Below are 13,512 nucleotides of genomic sequence, written 5' to 3'. Positions count from 1 at the left end.
TGGACTCAACCTCCCTTCCTTCTTGGGAACAAGAAAGTAACGGCTGTTAAAACCTGATTCTCTTAAGGGAAGAGGAAAATGTTCTATGATCCCTTTGGCCAAAAGAGAATCCAACTCCTCAGTTAGCAATGGAATCTGTTCTTCACGGTGGGAAGCACACCACTGAAGCGAGGAGGCTGAAACCTGAACTGAATTCTGTAACCATTCTCTACGGCACGTAAGACCGACTGGGAGACATTAGGCAGAAGTTTCCAGTTCTGACGAGGGGGATACAGGCCACCACACTGTCCTTCTGCTCCTCCTAGGGCTGCAAGATTAATAGCAATTAACACAAAATCATGCTTAAACCAATCTGGCTTAGTGCGATTATGAAATCGCAAAGGCTGTGATTTATTTTTAATGCGCAACTTGTCAGTGATGCACAGCTCTGTGATCAGTAGTAAAGGCTCCATCTGAAAGCACTGCGAGATTCTTTCCAAACATGAGAAGCATTTTATGAACCTCTTGTCCAAAATAAGGCAACATTTAATAACATGTTTTTACTCCAAACTCATTTCATTATGTCAACTGAGTGTTTGAAAAAACATCCTTCTGTGAGATGATGTGGCTTCTTACACAGAATAAGGCACACAACATATTATTTCATAGTATTCTGTACAGTGATGGCTTTGTCGATTAACAATGCATTATAAATATATTTAACGTATATCATGAAAATACCCAAGAAGGCTTTAAGAACTCAGATAAACTATATATTGTCGTACTCCTGTGTTTATTAGTCATGTTTAATCAATCAAAGTGTTTCAATGTTCTTTTTATTCAGCTACAGTGATAGTATGATGCCCATAGGGATTTTCTGGAACGACATGCGTTATTGCACTTCTGTGTGGCATATTTAAAGTTTCTGCGTGAGAGCGTCCTCTGGCTTTCAGATGGAGCAGCATTTACTACTGCATTTAGCCGTGCTTCACTCACAAAAAATAAAATAAAATAAAAAAATTGCAGCCTTCAGCTAATTTTCGAAAAATCCCTTTTTCCTGGAGGAATAAGGCCTGGCCAGGGTTGGCTTGTAGAGGCCTACGACACCTGGCTCCGGCAAGAGAGGAAATGCCAGAACGCGTTGATTGTTTGGTCACCTGAACTGCAATAAATGCATAGCCAAATAGACCAGGTGGCGAAACCTGGCGATCCAGTAGAAAGGACCTTTCTTTTAACCATAGTAGCCATCGAACAGCCAATGGAGAGGGCCATCTTTGAGATCCAAATCTCTGGCCAGATCAAGTTCCTTAACCAAATCACAATCAATTCCCTCTCCAGAGTCCAGTTCTTTCAGGTTTCTTGGAGCCTGTTTATAGTAACATTAAAACATTTACATTTATTTTAAAATATAAAAAATAATAAACTAAATTTATGTGGTTCTAAAACTTATTTGGTCATGCCCCACCACTGAATACCAAATTAAACTAAGAAAAAACAGAAAGATTTATTTTTTTTTAACTGAAAGACACTTTTTGTAATGTCGTTGGAAAATTAAAAAAATACAACTGTAAGTGAGAAAAATAGATCAGAACATAACTTTTAATTTAATTAAATAAAAATTTTTTATATTTCATTCTTTGTATGAACAATATAAAATCAGTGGCTGCAGTACCTATTCACCACACCCCCTGCCCCCGAGATGCATGCAATGGCAGTCCTAAAACAAACAAACAAACAAAAAAAAACATGTTTGAAGAACTTCTTGGTTTACTGGGACCTTTTTAATTAGTGAGCAAGGGTAACAAAGTTCAAATCTTGACTTTTTTTAAAAGCAAATTTAAAGTTGTAAGCAAGCAAAACTGCAATTAAACCGACTCAGCTAGTGAACGTAATGTAGTTTCATTATATAAAAGAGCAGCACTGACATTCCGATAGCATCTTTTGAGCCCTAATGTGGAAAAAAACAACATACTCTGGAGCGATATGAGAGTGTGTAGATGATGAAACAATGTTCAGTTTAAAACAAATTATCTGTGTGGAAGGTGTGACATGATTGGACAGACCAAATATAGATATGTGAATGGATGATTTCTCTCTCACACACATTATATGTTGACATTCTAAATGAAATGGGCATGTCCCTTTTGGTCATAATGAAGTCTAATGTAAAATCTTTAAAGCCAGAAACACTGCCATACATGGTTCTTGACCATCACACTGCATTGTCCTTTTGTCCATGAATCACATTCACATTCTGGTAGAATGGCACTTGTGACTTTCATGACTGATGTCAGTTTTAAGAGGCCTGGAGCATCTCTTGTCACTATTTCCAGAGGTGAATCTTCTGGCTTTCAGAGCTCAATCTCTCACCACACAAATCAAACTGCTAAGGGAAAAAGAGCTGCTAAAATTGGAGCTCAGTAGAGGCTTGACAGTGAAAACGTCAGGTTCACATTTCAAGTAAGTAAATCTGGCGTGTCTTTGTAGACGCCTGGATCTGACTGTGTTCAGCATTTTGATTTAAGGCCTTTTCACACCAAATGCAAAAATGTGAAAAGAATCACAGACGAAAGGTCTACTGACATGAAGACCAGAACATAATTCTCCTCTCCTGAACAATAAGTGGCTATAATCAACATACAGATTTAATCATGCACTCTCACAGTGGTTCAAACTTAATTTTATGAAGCAATGAAAATACTTTTTGTGCGCAAAAATAATGACTTTATTCAACAATATCTTCTCTTCTGTGTCATTCTCCTATAGGGCTGCAACGATTAATCGCGATTAATCGTTTGCAAAATAAAAGTCTGTGTTTACATAATATATATGTGTGTGTTCTGTGTATAATAATTATGTATATATAAATACACATGTATTTGTATATACATGTATATATTTAAGAAAAATGTTATATTTATATATAAAATATTTATGTTTATATGTAATATAAAATATATATAAATATATATATATTTATAATACATGCATATATTTCTAAACTTTATACCTGTATGTGTGTGTATTTATATATAAATAATTATTATACACAGAACACACACATATATATTACGTAAACACAGACTTTTATTTTGCAAACGATTAATCGCGATTAATCGTTGCAGCCCTATTCTCCTACACTGTTTACGTCCAGTGCTTCCAGGTTCTACGTTAGAACACTGAGTCATCATTGGCTAGCTCCTGCGTCAGCATCACATGTGTGCGTTGTGCTGCTCATGTGAACAGCATCTGCCAATGCCGGCTGCATTTTAACGTAGAACCTTGAAGCGCAGGACGTTAACAGTGTAGGAGAATGACACAGAAGAGAAGATTTTGTTGAATAAAGTCATTATTTTTGTTTTGTATTTTTGCTTTTAAACCAATGCAGTAGTGTTGTCACGGTACCAAAATTCCAGTAGTCGGTACCGATACCATGAAAATTTTACGGTTCTCGGTACCAATTTCGGTACCACAGTAAAATCTATTGGAACTATTTTACTATTTTATATAGCCTATTTTAAAAACATTAAATATGACTTGGTGTTTGTGTGTGTATATATAGGCTACCTCAATGAAATACATTTTGAAAAAAAAAAAAAATTAAATGCTCAAACATCCATTGTGTACTGTTGAAAAAACCAGCATATGCTGGTAAGGTAGGTTTTGAAGCTGTATGCTGGTCAAATGCTGGTCCTAAACTGGTCCATATTTAGGGTGCTTTCACACCTGCCTCATTTAGTTCGGTTGAATCGTACCAGAGTTCGTTTTCTCCTTTGGTGCGGTTCGTTTGGGCAGGTGTGAAAGCAGCAATCGCACTCGAGTGCGCACTAAAAGCGGACCAAACAAGCGTCCCGAGACCTGCTTGAAGAGGTGGTCTCGGTACGCTTTCAAACGAACTCTGGAGTGGTTCGCTTGAGATGTGAAAGCAATCCGACCCAGTTAACGGACCAGCGAACCAAATGACATCATAATTCATAACGGAAAATGTGATATAAAAAGCGGTAGTGTCTGATTCTGTGAGTGAGCACATTATTTACCACAGATGTAAACCAACGAGCACCTCTGTTGTGTAATTGCACTTCTCCGTGTGAGAATGCTGTCCCGACAAAGCCTTTTTCCTGCTCTGCTTCATTATAAAATGTATATAGTCTCTCTCGACACGCTGACAACAGGTCGCTTACTACACAGCGCTGGGAAACCAGAGACAGACCGAGAGAGACAAAGAGCGCACGTTTGAATTTGCCGCAGTATTAATATGAATGTAGTATATAATTTAACAGCTGGAAAGACGGCTACATTTATAAAGTGTTTGCGTGTGTCTCGACAGTTACAAATAAAGCCACAATAATCTCATGGAGCGAACTTGTCAATCATTATTTTGATGGATGAAGCAAAGAAAACTCTGACCAATAAGAGGACAGTTTTACTCGCATGTGACTTGCCTAAACGCATTTTGGTACACTTTGAAATGTTGCCATGTGAAAGCGAACCGAACCAAGAAGAAAATGCAACATTGTAACAAATTTAGTCCCTGTTTCGGAACAAAACAAGCGATCCATAGGTGTGAAAACACCCTTAGTCCTAAGCTGGTCCTGGACCAGCATAAACCAGCTCAAACCAGCATACCAGCTTCAAAACCTACTTTACTAGCATATGCTCGTTTTTTCAACAGGGGTAACAGATGTGCGTGTTTATTTTAGCTATTCCGTCAGAGAAACAACACACTACACAAAGACGCGTACCGTTATTACTTTGATATAGCCGCTTTGCGCTTTGAGAGGGATGTGGGACACAAGCAGAAAAGAGACCATTTCTCTTTAATAATATCTTCGTTATCTCCTGATGTTACAAACAACTGACACTTGTTGTAAAAGGTCTGAAGAGCGTGTTTTATCCTCCGCAGGGGCAAGACATTCAGGCTATGTTTGATTTCGCGCTGCCAGAGAAAACGAAAGTAAAAATCACTGGTGTGTGAAACGCGCTGTACAAATAAACTTGACACGCCTTATAAAGTCTAATAACAAGCACATACTCTGTTAAATAGAAACTGACGTGCAAGCAAAAAGGTTTCTGTCCTACGGTGTTTTTTCTACTTTACCACAGTAAATAATGCGAATAGCCTATAATAGGCCTAAATGCGAACGAAAGAAACGTTTAAATCCCCTGCGTGAGTGAATATTTGGGAAAAGAAACAGATTCCATGTTCAGTGGAATAACTAATGGAATATTGTTAAATTCTCTGCTAATCAGGTGACCAGATCGCGATTCGGAAAACAGAATACGAAGCTTAAATGTATGGACTCACGCACCTCTCTTATTCGGCATTAACTAAAATGTTTCCATGGCTGCGATGTCACATTTAATTGCTAACCTATTATTTCTTCTGTAAACAAAGCTTTGTGCTTCACTCGTGTCATATTCAAGTAAATACTGGCACAGCCCTATCAGTGGGTACCGAATATACCCGGATTCTCGGTACTACCGGTACTACAGAAATGCTGGTATCGTCACATTTTCAAAATTTCAGTACCGACTTGGTACCGAAGTACCGGTACTTTTAACAACACTACAATGCAGTCACATAGGCTATTTTAAAGCACTCATTTTGAAGACTGAGCAAACGCAAACTCCCTCGCTTCAAAGAACCGCCATGTTAGATTGCATCGTACACTCACTGAATTCTGATTGGCAGAGAGGACATTTCGCATTTAGGCTAAAAACAGGTTCGGCGCTTATAGCGGTTTGGAAAGAAACTGCATCTTGCGGTACATTTTAAACAAGGAAATATAGCGATTTGGCATGAAATATTAATGGAGCAGTTAATAGGTTCAGTACACAGCAAAATGGCATGACAAACTCATTTTTTTTAAATTTTGCGTTTATCGCGTTTTGGAAAAGAGCTCTTCAATTGTTGAGGTGCGACCTGTTTTCATTTCTCTACAAAACGTTCGCTAATTACAGCACAGTATGTGCCTGCTGTGAGCTGCTGATACAGTGACCGGTCCACCGTTCTATCACACAACTAATTAAAGTAGAACTAAGTAACTTTTTTTACCTTCATAAATAGTTTTCTAAGTACTTACGATGGTTAATTGACTTGTAGTGGTGTGTTTGAGGCGAGCACTAACCCCCTCTGGCACGTCTATGCCAGAAAACAGCACTTGCAAGTTGAGCTGCGCCGACCCGACACAATCTCGCCTCAGCTTCTCATGCTTTACGGTAATTCAAAAACAATGTATATATTATGACTTTATATGACAATATCGAAAATTACCCACCTCCATCGAGATTTCTTGTACTGTATTTGCAAAACTACTGCGCTGGTGAGCGTTGTAGTCGTTGTAGTCCAGAGCTGCGCTTGGAGTATTTACGACAGTGTGATTCACTGAAGGAACTTGTAGGGGGAGCTTTAAACTCCATCTATATGTTCTTAAGTTTAAAGCAGATTTTAGGTTGGTTAATATTAGCCATCAATCACTTCCTCTCACTGCGCTTCATTGTCAAATATAAAGAGCTGAAGAGAAAAGATGAAAAGAACCGTTACACACGACTTGACATTAACACTTACATTTTTATATTTAAAACATATGATACAGATAAGCAACATTACAGGACCAAGAGTACAGTTTTCCCTGAATATCCTGACTAAAGCATCACGAATAAAAATGTAACATTGATTTCATACAACAGGTTACATTTTAAATGCAATAGTGACTGTTTTTGTTCTGTTTCAGCAGCGAAAATAGTTTCAAACAAAGATCACAGCAGAACCATCACACATTTCATGACAACACAATCGTGTTTTCTTTCATTACTGAATGATTCAGCATTTTGAACAAATCGGTTGAGTCAAATAATCTATGACCTATTCATAAACAACTGCGTCATTATTGAATGAATCATCCGTTCGAACGAATCGTTTCAATGAATGACTCAATTACTCACTCATTAAGACGGTCACCTGCCGCCACCTACTGGCGGTTTAGTTTCATGTTTAAAAGTAATCATTCGTTCCAACATTTCTTATTTGTATAATAAAAAAAAAATTTAAACAATCGCATAACATTATTTAATGCAGTTGTAATTTTTCAGTGTAAATTATTTAATTTGACTGGTAACAGCCCTATAGTATCTTATTATTCTAATTGCATTTATTGATCAAATTTAAGAATTTAAAATGAAAGATGAAGCATTTAATAAGATTAGGGGGAAAAGCCCTATAAAGGTTAAAAAAAAATGCCCTTGGGTAAATACCACAAATATGCAGATTTAAATGTCAAAGCTGAGTGAACACTGATGAGAATATTGCTTCAGTATATTATATTTACAACACAAAAATCCTATTTTTTCCAGACAAGCAACTTTTTTATTTGGACAACCAAATGACAAGGCTTTTTAGTTGTGGTACTCCTAAATTTTTGCTAAACTTTTTGAAGTTGGGAGCACCAGTGCTACCGAGTAAAAATGTTAATTTCGAGCCCTGTCTATCCTTGTTTTTGTGACAAAATGTGCCCAATATCCAAAGTCAAGTGCATATAATATTATAAATATCAACTTTAATCATTAGTTTGCTACAGTGACCATGGATAACCTTAGCTCAAATATAATTAGGAAGCTATTGCTTTTAAGGATGGTTGAAATATCCGAAAGACAGATTTTTAAAATTTGATTTAAATCTGTCGGCTATCACTGTGGGTGACTGATTATAAGATGCATGTTATCAAACACTGCCATTGTTGTTGTTTTATGTGTAGGGCCCTATAATTTCCGCGATGAAGGAATTGCGGGCGGAATCGCGGAATCCATTCATAAACACGTAATTTACTATATAACGTGGAATGTCATTGAATTTGTCAAATTTTTGATGAATGAATTAAAAGCAGGTCAGTACACTTAAATTAAATAGCGATATAGACTAGTGTCTGTGAATATTAAACCGCAAAAAGACTATTTAAACATGAATCCTGCATGCCTGTGTGCCTCTGAAATGAATGATGCGGAAGCTCAGTTTCATTTACCTCACAATCGCGCGGGCGCACGCACGCTGAAGCACGTGCAACGCTCGCGGTGTTTTCGTCCTCTGTCGCCTCACTATATGAACGCACGAATTCATCTCCAGAGCTGTTCTGAAAGTCACTTCATCAGCATTTAACCGCTTCGTTTGAGAAAACTACCGTCATAAACACAGAGAAACTCAAAGCTCTAGGCAAACCATCAAAATAAAAGTTCGATTTAACTTGACAGAAACATATTACTGTTGTACAGTAGAATTTAGATAAATTAATTTAACAATAAATTATTCAAATATATTTTTAAACAATAATCTCAGTGTTTCTTCCATGTTTTAATTTTAACAGCAAAGCTCTGTTGTGCAGCACATTGTTTGACAAAAAAAGTTTAATTTCATCATTAAAAGATAAATTAAATCGTATTTCAATTAATTAGACATGCTTTTTGATTATTAAAATTTAATTTAACCATTAAAATGGAGTCAACAAATAAATAAAACGGAAAAAACGGAATCCAGAAAAATTAAAACGGAATTTGGGAAAAAATAAAACGGAATTTGAGAAAAAATAAAATGGATTTCATAGGGCCCTATATGTGTCTGATAAAGCATGGCCTCAAATAATGCACTTGTGATGAGAGAATTAACATTAGAAAGATTTTCAATTCATTCTAACGCAACATAAACATTTTATTCATGTGTATAAACCAACCTGAGCTCATGAGAAAATGTAACTATTATGAGGTGGTGTTTTTTTTTTTTTTTTTAAAGCATGAATGTCAGCCCCTCACACCTCCCCAAAATGTTACCGTCAGTGGTGCTGGTGCATAGCAGATCATATGAAAGTGAAAATATAATTAATTTGAATTAGACACCAGTTCAGCAAATCATAAAATAGGTTATCAATTGTCATGAGACTGTGTTGGTAAAACCTATAAATGTTATTTTATATTTTATAAAGTTTTGTGTGTTTTATAATAAAAATATATTGTTTTGCTTAAAGGCATTGTTTTGTTTTTAGGTTATGTGTCTGGATAATATGTAGCACCATGAAGGATATGCAATGATAAGCAATGATGCCAAGGAAATGTCAAGAAGATGCACCTGCCAGGGCACTCCAAACGTCAAGCACAGTAAATGTGATGCCCACTAAAGGCTATAATGCTATCATCAATTTCTTTTAGCACAAACTAGACAAGCATTTGAAAAACTGTATTAAAAAAGTAATAAAAGAATTAACTTATAATGCATTATATATAGTATAAAGTCAGCGGAAGTGTTATCCTTTTTTACACAAAATTAAAAGCACACATTTTAAAGTATTTTAATGCATTATTTATGTCTCATAAATTATTGTAATCACAGTTATAATACATTACTTATCTACTCATTGTTCCACCTTTAGAAAGTATTAAAACACATGACAAACAACTGTCACAGTTAAGCTGCAGCAGAAGGGCACACAGGAAGAACTGATTAAACACAGAGGCGAAACAAAGCAATACACAACATATACAATGGACAAAGGAACCAAGGAAAACCAAGGGCTTAAATACACAAGGGAAGCTGCATCCGAAATCGTATACTCTCTTATGAAGGTACTCATTTTGAATAAGTATTTACTTTACGACTGCTAAAAAAGTATGTTCTACAGTATGAATGTAATTCGGACGTACTATATGCACCATGCTGTCATTATCATGTGACCTACCAACGTCAGTTACGTCACTTCACTGCCATTCACAAATCCTCTCCCGTGGTCTCATGGGATAGTAAAGTGTCCATCGTATGCACATAATCTCGCTGGAAGTAGTAGGTCATCCAGGTACTTTTTTATGAGTACTGTGAATTCGGACATATAATTTTGTCACATACTGCCTTTCACTTTCAGATGCAACAAGAATCTGCAAATATTATAATACTTTTTAACTTTGGTTAGAAGGTGCATTATAACATAAATTAAGAATACTTTTATAATGCATTATACATAAAGTCTTTAAGTAAAGTGTTACCAAAAATCTGAAAATATTACCTTTAATGGACTAGTTGCACGTGGCCGCCATGTTGGATTTTCGATCAGCAAGTGCTGGTGTAGAGTGCTGGTGCAGAGTGCAGGAGAAAGCCGAAAATGATCTCTTATAGTTGTTTATAGAATCTGTTGTATCACATAAAATTAAGATATATAGTACAATCACATAAGCCAATGGCATTTAAATGCATGAGTTAGATTAACGAACTCATGGTGCATACGCATATACAATGACAATAATGCCTGTAAATATACAACAACTACGATTAGAGTTGTCTGCATAAAATGCCTTGTGAACATTCACACGTTTGCACTGCGATAAATTTATTTCCATAAATACTATTTTCTCATTTCTTTCTCCGCATATATTTTCACTGACCTACGTCAAGTGCTCCATCAATATGATCACAACATATTTTACGATTTCTTTGCATCAATTACCTTTTTATATAAAAACAATGGCATTGAAAAGATTGCGATTAATTAAAATTAAACTGTAGCACAAACAGTTTAATATACTCTAGGTACGTTTTATTTGGGTCTTTTTTACTTGAGGTAATAGCTTGAGGTAACAGACAGATAGCTAATGATTTATGCAACAGATGCTCTTCACTCATCTCACTTAAACTAAATAAATGCAGAATTAATAGAACAGCACAGGGGAAATACAAACACTGAAACTTATGCATTTAAATTACATTGGCTACTAAATAATACAGTTAGCGATAATAATATTTCTAAATAAAGTTACTTAAGCATACACTGAGTCCATATGATATTTCCATGTTTATTTATATCTCTGATGAGGAATGTCAAGTCAAGTCAAGTCAAGTTCAAGTTACTTTATTTATACCCGAAGGTAGATTTTGTTTGCAGTAGAGTCCTCATACACACATATGAAACAGAGCACATAAAAAAAAAAAATAAATAAATCAAAAAAAAAAAAGCTACAACATCAAAAAGTTCTTGTCGGTCCAGAATAAATAATACATACAATGACTCCTCATACACAAATAGAAAATAAAATACATAAAAACCAAGTACACAATAAGCTATAACTCATTCCTCAAAGTAATGGCTGCTGGAACAAAACTATTTTTGTATCTTTTTGTTCTACACCTGGGGATTCTAAACCTACGCCTTGACGGTAGAAGCTGGAATTCTGTGTGCAAAGGATGTGAACTGTCATTTAAAATCGAACTAGTTATGCGCTGTAACTGTTTTGTATACAAGGTCTCCACATTAAGCTGCGGATCACCTATCAGCCTGCTGGACCACTTTACTATTTTATTAAGCGAGTTTTTATTTTTCAAAGTGAGGTTCCCAAACCAGGCTGCTAGCGCAAATGATAAAATTGACTCAATAAAAGAATGATAAAAAAGGATCATGATGGATTTATCAATATGAAATTGATTCAGTTTCCTCAAACAAAACAAACGCTGATGCCCTTTTTTACAGACTTGTTCACAGTTCGTTCCAAATGTAAGTTTAGAGTCTATTACCGTCCCCAGGTATTTATATGATTCGACACATTCAACAGTTTGACCTTTGATTGATGTAATTTCTTGTGTTTGGATTGTTTTTTTTCCTAAAGTCAATAAGCATGTCCTTTGTTTTAACTACATTTAGTTGAAGGTGAGACACCTCACACCATTCAACAAAGTCATTGATAACTGGATCGTGACCTGTTTCACTATCTTGGAGCAGGCTAGCAATTACTGAGTCATCTGCATATTTAATTATAGTCCTGTTTTCCCACCTGCTCTGGCACATATTTGTGTACAGGATGAAGAGAAGAGGTGAGAGTACACATCCTTGTGGGGAGCCTGTTGATGAACAGACTTTTTCTGAGAGACTGCCATTCACTCTGACTCTTTGTGTCCTGTCTGTTAAAAAGTTAAGGATCCAACCGACCAGATTATTACTTAGATCAAACTGTTCCAGCAGCCTTGTGGTTAAAATATGAGGTTGAATTGTATTAAAAGCCGATGAGAAATCAATAAATAAAAGTCTGGCATGAGAGCCATTATTATCTAAATGCTTAAAAAGTAAATTAAGTAAAGTGACTGTGGCGTCTTCCACCCCCCTACGGGGTCTATAAGCGAATTGCAGAGGGTCAAGTAAATGCTCCGTTTTCCTCAATATTTCAGACCTCACTAATTTTTCAAAAAAAATTTTTCATTACTATTGATGTGAGTGCCACTGGTCTGAAATCATTAAGATTTTTAGTGTTGTTAGATTTGGGGACAGGAATAACTACAGCATCTTTCCAGACCTCAGGTACTAATTGTGCCTCTAAAGATTTATTAAAAATGTAGTGGAAGGGAATACTCAATTGTTTTGCACAGGTTTTGAGCGTGCGCCCACAGATATTATCTGGACCATGACGTTTATTAACTCTTATAGAGAGGAATGCTTTGTGCACTTCTCTTTGTGTTATATTAAAATGTTGAGTGTCTGCAAGCTGTTTACTCAAATTATCGATCTCATCGCTAAAATCAAAAATATTTTGTGCTGAATGATGCTTCGGTTGACAATAGCAAACATTAGATCTTCACAAAGGTCGAGTGATGTTCCACGCAGAAAGAGAAGGCAGTTTTTGAGCCATTTAGTCCCCCAGCTTTCAGAACAAAATTGGATAAAGAGATCCCTGTGGATCACCGCTGAGCCTGAACCACATAATCAACAGGAAAAAAACATTGAAAGTCAAAGATCGCGTATCTCTGCGTATCTCATTGAATTACCACACAGAGGTAACGTTACGCAATAATATAACAAGGATGTTTTCTTTCGTCTCTGATAGACCACCATCTTCTCTTAAATTAAAAAAAAAAAAAATCTATTATATCTAGCCAAGTTTCATATTTAAAGGGATAGTTCACCCAAAAATGAAAATTTGATGTTTATCTGCTTACCCCCAGGGCATCCAAGGTGTAGGTGACTTTGTTTCTTCGGTAGAACACAAATGATGATTTTTAACTCCAAACATTGCAGTCTGTCAGTCTTATAATGCATGGCAATGGTAACAAAATCTATGAGAGTAAAAAAACATGCACAGACAAATCCAAATTAAACCCTGTGGCTCATGGCGACACATTGATGTCCTAAGACACAAAGCAATCAGTTTGTGAGAGAAATCGAACAGTATTTATATCATTTTTTACCTCTAGTGCACCACTATGTTCAACTGCCTTGAGCGCGCGCACGGCATCCGGTGCTTGAGGTGTGTACACGCTCTGGCGTAGTTTACACAAGCGCCGGTTGATTGCTCTTCGGCTGGATATCAACACAACCATTAACGTACTAAAGTTGTTGAGGGTCTGCAGCGATCATTTTTCCCCTGATGATTTTACATTCCCAGGAGAGGATTACGTACGACTTGAACTATCCCTTTAAGTTTCTTCTTGCAATAAATGCAAGTGTCGATAAGAATGGAAGGGCATTCCATGAGTTCACATATACATATAATTAGATAGAGAAAGTAATGCGTATTTGG

The sequence above is a fragment of the Megalobrama amblycephala genome, linkage group LG4 (assembly GCF_018812025.1).
Source record: "Megalobrama amblycephala isolate DHTTF-2021 linkage group LG4, ASM1881202v1, whole genome shotgun sequence".
NCBI lineage: Eukaryota > Metazoa > Chordata > Actinopteri > Cypriniformes > Xenocyprididae > Megalobrama > Megalobrama amblycephala.
The sequence above is the reverse complement of the archived record's forward strand: the minus strand, read 5'-3'. Positions refer to the sequence as shown.